A 13887-nucleotide genomic window follows, 5' to 3' on the forward strand; every position below is an offset into this window, starting at 1 on the left:
AGCCAAATGGAAAAGGAAGTCCAAAAGACCACTGGAGAAAATAATGCCTTAAAAATTAGAAGGGAACAAGTGGAAGCTAGTGGCTTTATGAGAAATCAAGAAATTATAAAACAGAACCAAAAGAATAGGGGAAAAATGGAAGACAATGCGAAATATTTCATTGGAAAAACTACTGACCTGGAAAAAAGATCCAGCAGAGATAATGTAAAAATTATTGGACTACCTGAAAGCCATGATCAAATAAAGAGCCTAGACTTCATCTTTCAAGAAATTATCAAGGAAAACTGCCCTGATGTTCTAGAACCAGGGGATAAAATAGAAATTGAAAAAATCCACTGATTGCCTCTTGAAAAAGATCCCCAAAAGAAAACTCCTAGGAACATTGTAGCCAAATCCCAGAGTTCCAAGGACAAGGAGAAAATATTGCAAACAGCCAGGAAGAAAAAAATTGAGTGTTGTGGAAACACAATCAGGATAACACAAGGTGTAGCAGCTTCTACATTAAGGGTCTGAAGGGCTTAGATTATGATATTCCAGAGGTCAAGGGAGCTAGGATTAAAACCAAGAATCACCTACCGAGAAAAACTGAGTATAATACTTCAGGGGAACATATTTTCAATGAAACAGAGGACTTTCAAGCATTCTCAATGAAAATACCAGAGATGAATAGAAAGTCTGACTTTCAAATATGAGAATCAAGAGAAGCATGAAAAGGTGAACAGGGAAGAGAAATCATAAAGGACTTACTAAAGTTGAACTGTTTACATTTTTACATGGAAAGGTAATATTTTAACTCATGAGACCTTTCTCAGTATTACGATAGTTGAGGGGAATATACGTACATACATATATACATATATACATATACATATATATATATATATATATATATATATATATATATATATATAGAGAGAGAGAGAGAGAGAGAGAGAGAGAGAGAGAGAGAGAGACAGAGGACACAGGGTAAGTTGATTATGAAAGGATGATATTTTTAAAAATAAAATTAAGGGGTGAGAGAAGAATATATTGGGAGAAGAAAAAAGGGAGAGATAGAATGGGGTAAATTATCTCACATAAAAGTGGCAATTAAAAGCTGTTATAATGGAAGGGAAGAGGGGGTAGGTGAAAGGGAATGAGTGAACCTTGTTCTCATTGGATTTGCCTTAAGGAGGGAATAACATACACACTCAATTGGGTATCTTACCCTACAAAAAATAGTAGAGAAGGGGATAAGAGGTGGGAATTGATAGAAAGGAGGACAGATTTGGGGAGGAGGTGTTTCAACAATCTGGCTATCAGTGGCTGTGGGGGTGTAAAACCAACAACAGCCAGCTCACAGAACACTCCAAACCCAGGTCCTTTTGATCTGCTTCACTAAGGAAAGCAACATTAAGGGGTTAACAATCTTACTTTAATCCAGCATACAAATATCATTCACTTAGTTCAGGGGAAAAAGCTGAACTTCAGAGCAAATACCAACAAATTACAAACATACATTTATAAACAGACCAAATACAAGTCATAGTTACCAACATCTGAGTTCAGCCCGGAGCTCAACAACGGCTGACTCAGAGTCACATGTCACTACTGCTGCAGCTCAAAGCTACTAAAAAAGAAAGCCAACCCCTGATTTTATATATTTTGTTCAGGGTCAAATGTGAGTCACACATGCAACTCACCCATGTGAGCTAAAATCGTCACAAAACCCATGTGGTCTAAAAGCCTCTGATATCACAAACATGTCACTCAAACTAATGTAAACTAGGCTTTCCCTTGAGGCAAGGAGGCCATCAAAGACTTTTAATTTAATTGAGGAAACGAAACAAAGGCCAAACTTTTCAAGGGCACTTGGCTGAATAAGTGCTAAGAGCCCATCTTGATTCCTAATACAGGAGGTAATCAAAAGCAAACACTTTTGAAAAGGAAGAGCATCAAAGGAGAAAACAGAATAAAGGGGGACAGGACAGGATGGAGGGAAATATAGTTAGTCTTTCACACCATGGCTATTATGGAAGTGTTTTGCATAACAGTACATGTATAATTTATATTGAATTGCTTGCCTTCTCAAGGAGGGTGGGTGGGAAGGGAAGAAGGGAGAGAATTTGGAACTCAAAGTTCTAAAAACAAATGTTTAAAAAATTGTTTTTACATGCAACTGAGAAATAGGATATACAGGCAATGGGGTATAGAAATCTATCTTTCCCTACAAGAAAGTAAGGAGAAAGATAATGGGTGGGTGGGGGGAGTGGGGTGATAGAAGGGAAGGCAGACTGGGGACAGGGGAAATCAGAATACATGCCATCTTGGGGTGAGTGGGACTGTAGAGATGTGAAGAAAATTTTTAACTCAAAATCTTATGGAAATGAATGTTGAAAGCTAAAAATAAATTTAAAGAAATGTGGGGGAAAAGCTTATTTTTTCTCTTTATTTTTCTTGATTGTTTTTCAAAACATGGCTAATATGGAAATCTATTTTACATGATTTCATATGTATAATGCTATTTGAAAATTTATTCAGTACTTTCATTGATTTTAATATGCTTTTTAAATATAAACTATCAAAAATTAATATCCTTGACAATTCCTCCATTTATATATCATGGAAAATCATGACTTCTGAAGAGTCTGACTTGTGAGTGATCAAAAAGGCAATGGTGAGTCTTATATTGTATGTAAATATGCTGCAGCACATTGTCAAAAAGGAAGTGATATACAGGATACATAAATAAGTCTCTGATCACTCTGAGGTAGATGATCACAGATCACAACACATCTTGGCATGAACACTCAATGTTTGCTGTCCATGTACTCCCACTGACTTGCCACAAGAGTGTCATTCAATGTTGCATGGACTTTTCTCACTTTATCTTGATATCAAAAGGATAATAACATAGTAACAGGCTGTTCAGTGGTTATCTTTAGTTACCATCATAGGACCAAACCACCTTCTTTTTAAAGTTATGCATTTCTCTGGTAATATCCTTTACCCAAGTTTTTTTTATGGTTTTGTAGCTTATCTGTTAAATGCTGTAGCATGCTCACACCACCAAAGGCCACTCCATTTTCTTCTCAGTGATGCCACGTACATGAACAAAATCTATAAAATTCTGAAAATGTATTTGCTATGCCATATTGTCCCAGGTCAGATTTATCTTATGCCTAGAAAAATATGTACATGTTGCACAATTATTTATTCCTAATAAAATTGGCTTTTTCAAACTCACAGATGAAATTCTTGCCCTTCACATATGTTGCTAACATTAATCAGAAAACAGAGCTCTTAAAAATTCCTTGGATACATTTTCTTTCCTAGGAAGTTGGTTTCTTTTTAAACACACTTCATTTTTTTAATTTGAGCAGTTCTATTTTGATCAGTATTTTTTAAATAAACTTGACAGTAATTTTTAAACAAGTGTTCATATCTCAGTAGCACAATGTAGGACAAGAAAATTATTGTCAACTAAGTTTGACAATCTGTCTGCCTACTTGCTTAAAAATAAACAGGTCTATTTTATAACTTCTTCCCCAGTATATTTAAGTCTTTGAAGTCATTCTCTTCAATGTTATAAGAAACAAACATGCTCAACATTATTCGAATTTCTATCATTGGAAGTCTCAAAGGAAATGCAAGATTGAAAAACATTTTAATTTTATTTTTAAATGAAACTACAGTGGAATGATATACATAGAATATTCTGTAAGAAGAGGAGTTGGTGATATACTGGTAAAATAACTTATGTGTGCAGATTCTAAAAATAACCATATTTCATTGTGAATGCAATATCCATTTTAAAATATTGACCAGGTTATCTCTCTCTTCACTCTGATTACTACCTTTGAGTAGCATGCCTACAGCAATAACATTAGAGGGTATGAAATTGGAAGGGATTTTCAAATTAATCTAAACCCTCAATTCATAAATGAGTAAAAGTAAGTTAATGTTATCTCAACAAAATTTCAATATGCATGAATTACCAGAGAATATCTTGGGTTCGATACTTGTGAAAAACAAATCATTCTATGCACTGTTCTTATCGTGAGTAGTATCCTTAGAGTCAAATACAACCATATGCAACATAGATCTAGATAGGAATTGGACTTATAATAGGGGATTCCTGAGTGTGGACATTTTCTTTATCCATGCATATCCATGTTGCCTGTTGTTCTGCAATTTATAATTATAGAGAGTTGCTTAGAGCCCTGAAAGGCTAAGTTGCTCACTCAGCGTCACCCTAACATTATATATCAGAGGTAAAACTTGAACTCGAGTTTTTCAAGTTCTGAGGATATCTTTCTGTCCGCTATGTCACCTTTATTACATATACACACATATGCACATGTGGGTATTTGTGTGCACACACATAATAATTTCTGCATGCATCATACATGTATGCAGCTTACATGTATTTATATGTACAAGCATGCATGCATTCAGACAGAGTTTTCTCATCTGTAAAATAACAATAAGAATAACACCTTCTTCACAAGGGTTGTTATCAAATTATAAAGCCTCAAAAAACTAAGAGTGCCATAAAATTCTAGCTATTTGAAAATTAGTTAATAATTGTTATTAACACACTAAAAATGTTCCATACGAATGAAATATATTCACTTGATATATTCACTTGATCCTTACATCTAAAAGATTATGTTGGAGCAAAAAGGATGTTCTACTAGTTGTTTTTTCTTACCACGACATATCAAAGCAAGCTTCTTTTTAAAGTCATAAACTTATCTAAGCTTATTTTTTATTATTAAATAATTTATCACAGTTTTTGTGCTTAGTTGAATATCTCTATCTTTCCATCTATCTAGATATACCTACCTCTTTAGATATATGACATATATAGATATATGACAGATATAAATAGATCTAGATAGACAAATCTAAATTCAGGACACAACATGCATACACTATGAGCATGATTTAGTGAATAAAGGGCTGCGTTTGGAATGAAGAAGACCTGAGGAAAATTCTCTGCTATTACTTATATAAGCTCTGGGGCAATGATCAAGTCATTTAGTCACTCAATGACACTTAGTATTCAAGATTATCAATGAATTGTCTATCTACTTTGTGGTAGAATACACATTATAATTTCCCTGCACATTTTAAATCACAGCATTAAAAATTTTAACACTATGTGTATTGGGGAAATATTACCAGTAGGTTTCTAAAATTCCTGGGTATATGAGATGAATAAGCAACAGAAAGAATGTAAATCACTTGAATTTAAGAAACATATCCATAGATGACCAACTGAGCTAATAAAAATATCCACAATTTATTAAGACTTCTTGACTCACTTGTATTATGTAATCTTTGCTTAAACTATATTCCAGGCTAAGTGTAGAATATATTTTTATTTTTCTCTGTGCTCTTTCAAGCCTAGATATATTTTTGTTACTGAGAGAATTTAGACTGGATTAAAAAAAAAAACACTAAAACTTCCATAGTTTATATTAACTTGGCCAATGCATCTAAAAGAATCACAGAATTTCAGAGTAGGAAAGAACTTCAGAGTTATCTAGTCACACTCACTCTAGGAAAACTATTCTCTTGGCCCCATAACTGAGACTGGTCATTACTTGAAGAAAGATAATGGGGGAGGGTGGGACATACTATCTCCTGCGATAGCCCATTCCACTTTAACAGAGTTCTGATTGTTAGGAAGGAAGCCTATAACAAATCCAAGTAATAGGGGGCAATCAAAAGCAGTAAACATTAAGAAACATTCAAGGGCTGACCATTATAAGCAGGGTGTTTGGGGAGGATGTTTGGTACAAAGAATGAAAGACCTTAATCTTATCATTGAGGAAATCTTGAGATTGGGCAATACTATGTTTAAACTGTCTCAGCCCCATTAAAAAAAAGAATTATAAATACAGAGTTGAGATGCAGATTCTTGTCCCAAGAGAACACATACTTTTTAAATAAAGGAACTTGCTTAGTGGCCAATCAGAATAGGACCCATGAATAGTAGCAAATATAAATTTGTGTAAGAACAAAGGTGAGGAGATATCACTAGAATATAGTCCCTCAAGTTCCCCAGGAAAAAAAAAGTTTCTTTTTTTTTTCACTATTAATGTGTGACTACAATATTATTTTCGGTAAGAGTTGTCTAAGGAAATGTTATCTCCATTTTCTCACAATTTACTTTTTTTTGTTTAATGCATGTAAGATTCCTTGTTATATCAAAGTGTTGTTGTGAGAAAAGATACTGAAATGAGCTATTTGCCTGGAGTCTGAACTGAGAAAAATAAATAAAGCTTCTTCATGGGATACATTAAATTAATATGCAAGACTATTTTCAGAAAAAGTCTTTAATTATGTATGACAGAAAGGAGAAATAACTTAATGAACCATTTCATGGCCCTTTATTGCAGCATATAAATAAAAATTCAACTTTACTCATAATTAAAAAAACTTTTTAAATGTATGAATGTTTGATTACATATCTCCACAGACAATCATAGCTTAAGTGAATAAATACATATGTATAAGCATACATACATAAATGCATGCATGTGTAATACATATGGGCATTATGCACATACACACATACTTAAATATACTATAGATCTAATTTGACATAATAAATGTCAGAATGGATTCAGAATGACCTCAGTTCAAATTCTATCTCTGAAACTTATAAGTTATGTGATCCATAGCAAATCATTTGGCTTAATTACTAAGGCACAAATATGGTTCATAATTCAAAATGGACACACATAAATATCTACTTTGTTTATTTATACACTTTAAATGCTGACTTTGTATACAAATGTAAAAGAAATGCTGACTTTGTATACAAATATAAAAGATATAATTGAACCAATTTAAGGATACAAATTCTTTTATGATCATTTTAATGACATCATGCTACATTCATCCTATGTTTCATAAATATTAGATCAATAGTTATAAATTTTTACAAGCTCATTTCAAGAAGAACTGTTAAAAATCATTTGAAAGATTTATTTAGGAGACATTCAGATTGCTTAGAATCAATCAATAATCTCCCTCCATCCTTCAATCCATGAATCAATAAGCTTTTTATATTTTTTTTAATATTTTTAGTTTTCAACATTAATTTCCACAAGATTTTGAGTTATAAATTTTCTCCCCATTTCTACCCTCTCCCATACCCTAAGATGGCACAAATTCTGATTGCCCCTTTCCCCAGTCTGCCTTCCCTTCTATCACCCCTCCCTCCCCAATCATCTTTCCCCTTACTTTCTTATAGGGCAAGATAGATTTCTATAACCCATTGCTGTATAACTTATTGCCTAGTCGCATGTAAAAACATTTTTTAAACATTTGTCTTTAGAACTTTGAGTTCCAATTTCTCTGTTCTTCCCACCCCACCCACCGTCCTTGAGAAGGCAAGCAATTCAACATAAGCAACACATGTTTCATTATGCAAAACACTTCCATAATAGCCATGTTGTGAAAGACTAACTGTATTTCCCTCCATCCTATCCTGTTCTACTTTATTCACTTTTCTCCCTTGACCCTGTACTTTTCAAGTATTTAGACTACCTCCTCCCCCAATCTGCCCTCCCTTCAATCATACCCCTGCATTCTATCTCCTTCCCCCCTACTTTTCTGTAATGTAAGATACCCAATTGAGTGTGTATGTTATTGCTTCCTTAAGCCAAATCCAGTGAGAGCAAGATTCACTCATTCCCCCTCACCTGCCCCCTCTTCCCTCCCAACAGAAGTGCTATTTCTTGCCACTTTTATGTAAGATAAATTACCCCATTCTATCTCTCCCTTTCTCCTTCTCGCAACATGTTCCTCTCTCACCCCTTAATTTTATTTTTGAAAATATCATCCTTTCATAACTGACTTACCCAGCAACCACTGTCTACATATATGTATATTTCCCTGAACTACCCTAATACTGAGAAAGGTCTCATGAGTTACAAATATCATCTTTCCATGTGGGAATGTAAAGCAAACAGTTCAACTTCAGTAAGTCCTTTATGATTTCTCTTTCCTGTTTACCTTTTCATGCTTCTCTTGACTCTTGTATTTGAAAGTCAAATTTTATATTGAACTCTGGTCTTTTGATGAAAATGCTTCAAATGAGGATGCTTCAAAGTCCTCTATTTAGTTAAAAATCTATATTTAGGGGCAGTGTGGAGCCACGATGGTGGCTAGAAAACAGAGACTTGTGTGAGTTCTCCCCCAGGTCACTCCAAACACCTATAAAAATGGCTCTGAAGAAATTCTAGAGCTGCAGAACCCACAAAATAACAGAGTGAATTAGGGCTCCAGCCCAGGAAAGCCTAAATGGTGGTGGGGAAAGGTCTATCGCACAGAGCTGGGAGAGGAGTGGAGCACAGCCCAGAGTGGGATGGACCAGGGCCAACCAGACCCTGGAACCAGGCAGAACAGTCCACAGGGCCCTGAATCATTGAGCTTTGGCAGTTACCAGACTTATCAACCTACAAACACCAAAGACAACAGAGAAGGTTGGTGGGTAGAACTGCTAGAACAGAGTGAAAGGAGTGTGTGGTCAGCCCCAGCCCAGGTACACGGAATTGGTGCAACTCTAGGGCTGCTTCCAGCTGGACTTGCTTCTGGCCCCAGACCCATTAGGTGGAGGAATTAAGAGGTGAATCAGAGCAGGTGTGCAGAGCCTGCTCAGATCTGAGTCACAGACAGGGTTGGAGATTCGTGGGGGAGGAGGAGCACTGGTGTGACAGAGCTTGCTGTGTAGAAGTAGCTCTGAAAACAGCATCACTCAGACCCTAAAGTTTGGGACAAAGTACACTCTACAAACAGTCATACCTTTACAAAAAGCTCAACGGTCAAGTAGTTGGCTGGGGACATGAACAGGCAGCAAAAATGGACCCAGATTCAGAATCAGACTTTGCAATCTTTTTTGGTGACAAAGAAGACCAAAACATACAACCAGAAGAAGTCAACAAAGTCAAAGAGCCTACATCAAAAGCCTCCAAGAAAAACATGAACTGATCTCAGGCCATGGAAGAGCTCAAAAAACATTTGAAAAAGCAAGTAAAAGAAGGAGAGGAAAAATAGGGTAGAGAAATGAGAGTGATGCAAGAAAATCATGAAAAACAAGTCAATGACTTGCTAAAGGAGACCCTAAAAAATACTGAAGAAAATAACACCTTAAAAATAGACTAACTCAAACAGAAAATGAGTACCAAAAATCCAATGAGGAGAAGAATACCTTGAAAGGCAGAATTAGCCAAATGGAAAAGGAGGTTCAAAAGACCACTGAAGAAAATACTACCTTAAAAATTAGATTGGAGCAACAGGAAGCTAGTGACTTTATGATAAATCAAGATTATATAAAACAGAGCCAAAGGAATTAAAAAATAGAAGACGATGTGAAATATTTCATTGGAAAAACCACTGACCTGGAAAATAGATCCAGGATAGATAATGTAAAGATTATTGGACTACCTGAAAGCCATGATCAAAAAAAGAGCCTGGATATCATCTTTTAAGAAATTATCAAAGAGAACTGCCCTGATATTCTAGAGCCAGAGGGTAAAATAGAAATTGAAAGAATCCACTGATTGCCTCCTGTAAAAGATCTCAAAAGTCCTAGGAATTTTGTCACCAAATTCCAGAGCTCCCAGATCAAGAAGAAAATACTGCAAGCAGCCAGAAAGAAACGATTTGAGTATTGTGGAAACACAATGAGTATAACACAATATCTAGCAGCTTCTACATTAAGGGATCAAAGGGCTTCGAATATGAAATTCTGGAGGTCAATGGAGCTAGGATTAAAACCAAGAATCACCTACCTAGCAAAACTGAGTATCATTCTCCAAGGAAAAATATGGATTTTCAATAAAATAGAGGACTTTCAAGCTTTCTCAGTGAAAAGACCAGAACTGAATAGAAAATTTGACTTTCAAACACAAGAATCAAGAGAAGCATGAAAAGGTAAACAAGAAAAGAGAAATCATAAGGGACTTACTAAAGTTGAGCTGTTTTGTTTACATTCCTTCATGAGACCTCAGTATTAGGGTAGCTGATGGGAATATACATATATATATATATATATATATATATATATATATAATATGTATTATATATTATATATATAATATGTATTATATATATAATATGTATTATATATATATTATAGAGAGAGAGAGACAGATTGTACAGGGTGAGTTGAATACTAAGGGATGATTTCTAAAAAATAAAATCAAATTAAGGGATGAGAGAGGAATATATTGAGAGAGGGAGAAAGGGAGAGATAGAATGGGGTAAATTATCTCCTATAAAACTGGCAAGGAAAAGCAGTTCTATAGGAAGGGAAGAGGGGTAGGTGAGGGGGAATGAGTGAATCTTGCTCTCATTGGATTTGACCTGAGGAGGGAATAACATACACACTCAATTGGGTATCTTACCCCACAGCAAAGAAGGAGGAAGGAGATAAAAAAGGGTGGATGATAGAAGGGAGGGCAGATAGGAGGAAGAAGTAATCAAAAGCAAACACTTTTGAAAAGGCACAGGGTCAAGGGATAAAATTGATTAAAGGTGGACAGGATAAGAGGGAGGGAAATATAGTTAGTCTTTCACAACATGACTATTTACGGGACTTTTTGCATCATGATACATGTGTGGCCTGTGTTGAATTGCTTGCCTTCTTAGGGAGAGTGGGTGGGGAAGGAGGACGGGAGAAAGTTTGGAACTCAAAATTTTAAAAGCAGATGCTCAAAAAAAAGGTTTTTGCATGCAACAGGGAAATGAGATATATAGGCAATGGGGCACAGAAATCTGTCTTGTCCTACAAGAAAGTAAACAGGAAAGGGATGTGGAGTACAAGGGGGATGAGAGAAGGGAGGGATGACAAGGAAATGGGGCAATCAGAATATATGCCATCTTGGAGTGGATGGGGTGGGTAGAAATGGGGAGACAATTTGTAACTCAAAATCCTGTGGAAATCAGTGCCAAAAATTAAAAAAATATATCAAATGTAAAAAATAAATAAAAATTAATCTTTAACAAATCCAAAAAAAAAGGGAAATCCATATTTTGTCCTGGAATATTATACTCAGTTTTGTTGGATAGGTGGTTCTTGGTTTTAATCCTAGCTCCTTTGACCTCTGGAATATCATAGTCCAAGTCTTTCAGTTCCTTAGTGTAGAAGCTGCTATATCTTACGTTATCCTGATTGTGTTTCGACAGTGCTCAAATCATTTCTTTCTGGCTGCTTCCAATATTTTCTCCTTGACCTGGGAACACTGCAATTTGGCTACAATATTCCTAGGAGCTTTCTTTTAGGGAAGGTTTTTAGAAGGCACTCAGTGGATTCTTTCAATTTCTATTTTACCCTCTGGTTCTAGAGTATCAGGGAAGTTTTCCTTGATAATTTCTTGAAAGATGATGTCTTTTTGATGATGGCTTTCAGGTAGTCCAATAATTTTTTAAATTATCTCTCCTAGATCTATTCTCCAATTCAGTGGTTTTTCCAATGAGATATTTCATGTTGTCTTCCTTTTTTTCATTCTTTTGGTTCTATTTTATAGTTTCTTGATTTCTCATAAAGTCAGTAGCTTCTACTTGCTCCATTCTAATTTTTAAGGCAATATTTTGTTCAGTGGTCCTTTGGATCTTCTTTTTCATTTGGCTAATACTGCTTTTTAAGGCATTCTTCTCCTCTTGGTTCTTTGGAGCTCTTTTGCCATTTGGGTTAATCTATTTCTTAAGATGTTATTATCTTCAGTATTTTTTGGGTCTTCTAAAGCAAGCTGTTGACTTGTTTTACATGATTTTCTTGCATCACTCTCATTTCTCTTCCCAGTTTTCCTTCTACTTCTCTTACTTGATTTTCCAAATCCTTTTTGAGCTCTTCCATTGCATGAGATCAATTCATATTTATCTTGGAGGCTTTTGATGTAGGATCTTTGAATTTGTTGACCTCTTCGGGCTGTATGTTTTGCTCTTTTTTTTCACCAAGTAAGATTCTATAGTCTGAGTCCTTTTATGCTGCTTGCTCACTGTTTCAGCAAAATATTTGACCCTTACACTTTTTGTCAGGGTATGACTGCTTTTAGAGTAGAGAGTACTTTCTCCCAAGCTTCAGGGGTTTTGTGCTGCTGCTTTCAGAACTACTTCTATTTTGAGGTGGTATGATTGTCCTCTCCTGGCCTGGGCTCTGATCTATGAGTACAGCCACTCCTTTCTGCCATGTAACTACCAGGAGGACTCCCTCTCTCCACAGTTACCACAAAGCTCTAGCACACCAGCACGCCTCCTCTTCCAAGAACCACCAACCAGGTCTGTGACCCAGATCCTAGCAGCACAAAGAAGGAGAACTGTGCCTCAGTGCCAGCAAAGTGATCTCTATACTCCTGTTCTGATTAGCTGCTTGATTTCCCCCAATATGTGGGCCAGGGCATCTGGAAGCAGCTGCCTCCACTGCTGCTGCTGCTGCCTCTGCCAATGCCCTTGCTGCTGCTGCTGCTGCTGCTGCCACCACAACCTCTGCTACTGCCATTGCAGCCACCCTTGCCACCCGGAGGCTGTGCACTTCCCTCATTCAGATCCAGCAGTTCTCCCACTGACTTGCTCTGTTTTCTTTGGTGTTTGTGTGATGAGAAGCCTGGTAACTGCCATAGCTCAGTGATTCAGCACCCTGAGGGCTGCTCTGCCTGATCTACTCTGGCTTACTCTGGCCGGCTCTGGGCTGGCATGGCCCAACTTGGCTGTGTTCCCAAAACGGTGTGACAGACCCTTTCCAGTGACCATCCAGTCTGTCATGGCCTGGAGACTTGTTTCACTCTGTTGTTTCATGGGTTCTGTAGCCCTGGAAGTTGTTTAGAGTCATTTTTACAGGTATTTGGAGGGATTTGGGTGGGAGCTTAAGTGATTCCCTGTTTTCAAGCTTCCATCTTGGCTCTTCCCTCTCTGAATCAATAAGCTTTTACTAAACAATCACTACGCATGAGGTCTCTTAGTCCTGAAATGTATGGAACAAAGATGAATTTAGATTGCAGTACTATGTGGTGATATGCATGCCTCTTTTAGAGAAAATTTAACTTTTAAAAAAATAAGGTTCTGTTTTTCTTTAGAAATGAAAATATTTTCTGGGGAACAAAATAAAATCTACGGTTATTTAATATATTTGTTAATAATTTGATACAAAAGGCTTCAGTGTCCTGGATATAAGGGGCTAATTTCCATTTCCAGAAATATGATTTTTCCTGCCAATTTTCAAACATTTATTTGTATTTTTTCTTACTCTCTGATTGTATGGTTGGAATTAACACTGCACTACTAATATTAAAAACAAAATCCACAATAGTATTTAATTGTCTAGCTAAAGTTCATTAAAGGATATAGCAAATCTCATGCATTTCCAAGATGAGAGAAGAATACTAGAACATAGATACCTCTGACCTTCCTCTAGGGCTCACGATGATTGTCTCTGTGACAATAATGAATTGTCAAGTCTATGGAATGCATGTAATAAAATTAGAGGCTGATTTGCCCTTACACATTTAGATGGAATAAAATGTCTTGGCTTCTGACAAGACAATTAACAACATTTTGCTTCTGATCTAGCCTTCATTGTTTTAAAGAACTGTGTAGACAGGATAAGAGTGATTAAGTTCATAAGTAATATTTCAAATTTCTTGACTTGCCTTTGTCTGCCTCTTAATACACCTGAGTTAACCTTTGGAGTAGCTGTTGTCTTGGTGTGGTTGTCCTGTCTAGTTAACCTTCTCATAACTTTCTTCCATATCACTGTGAAGAAACTACTTTTGTCTTAGAATATAGAAAGTTGAACAAAACCTCTCATAAAAGATACATGGGGGAAAGGTGTAGGGAGGAAAGGAAAGAATCAACTTTTAAACATTAAAACCAGAATGTACAAGTAACTAT

This window comes from Trichosurus vulpecula, chromosome 6 (genome assembly GCF_011100635.1).
Source record: "Trichosurus vulpecula isolate mTriVul1 chromosome 6, mTriVul1.pri, whole genome shotgun sequence".
Classification (NCBI taxonomy): Eukaryota; Metazoa; Chordata; class Mammalia; order Diprotodontia; family Phalangeridae; genus Trichosurus; species Trichosurus vulpecula.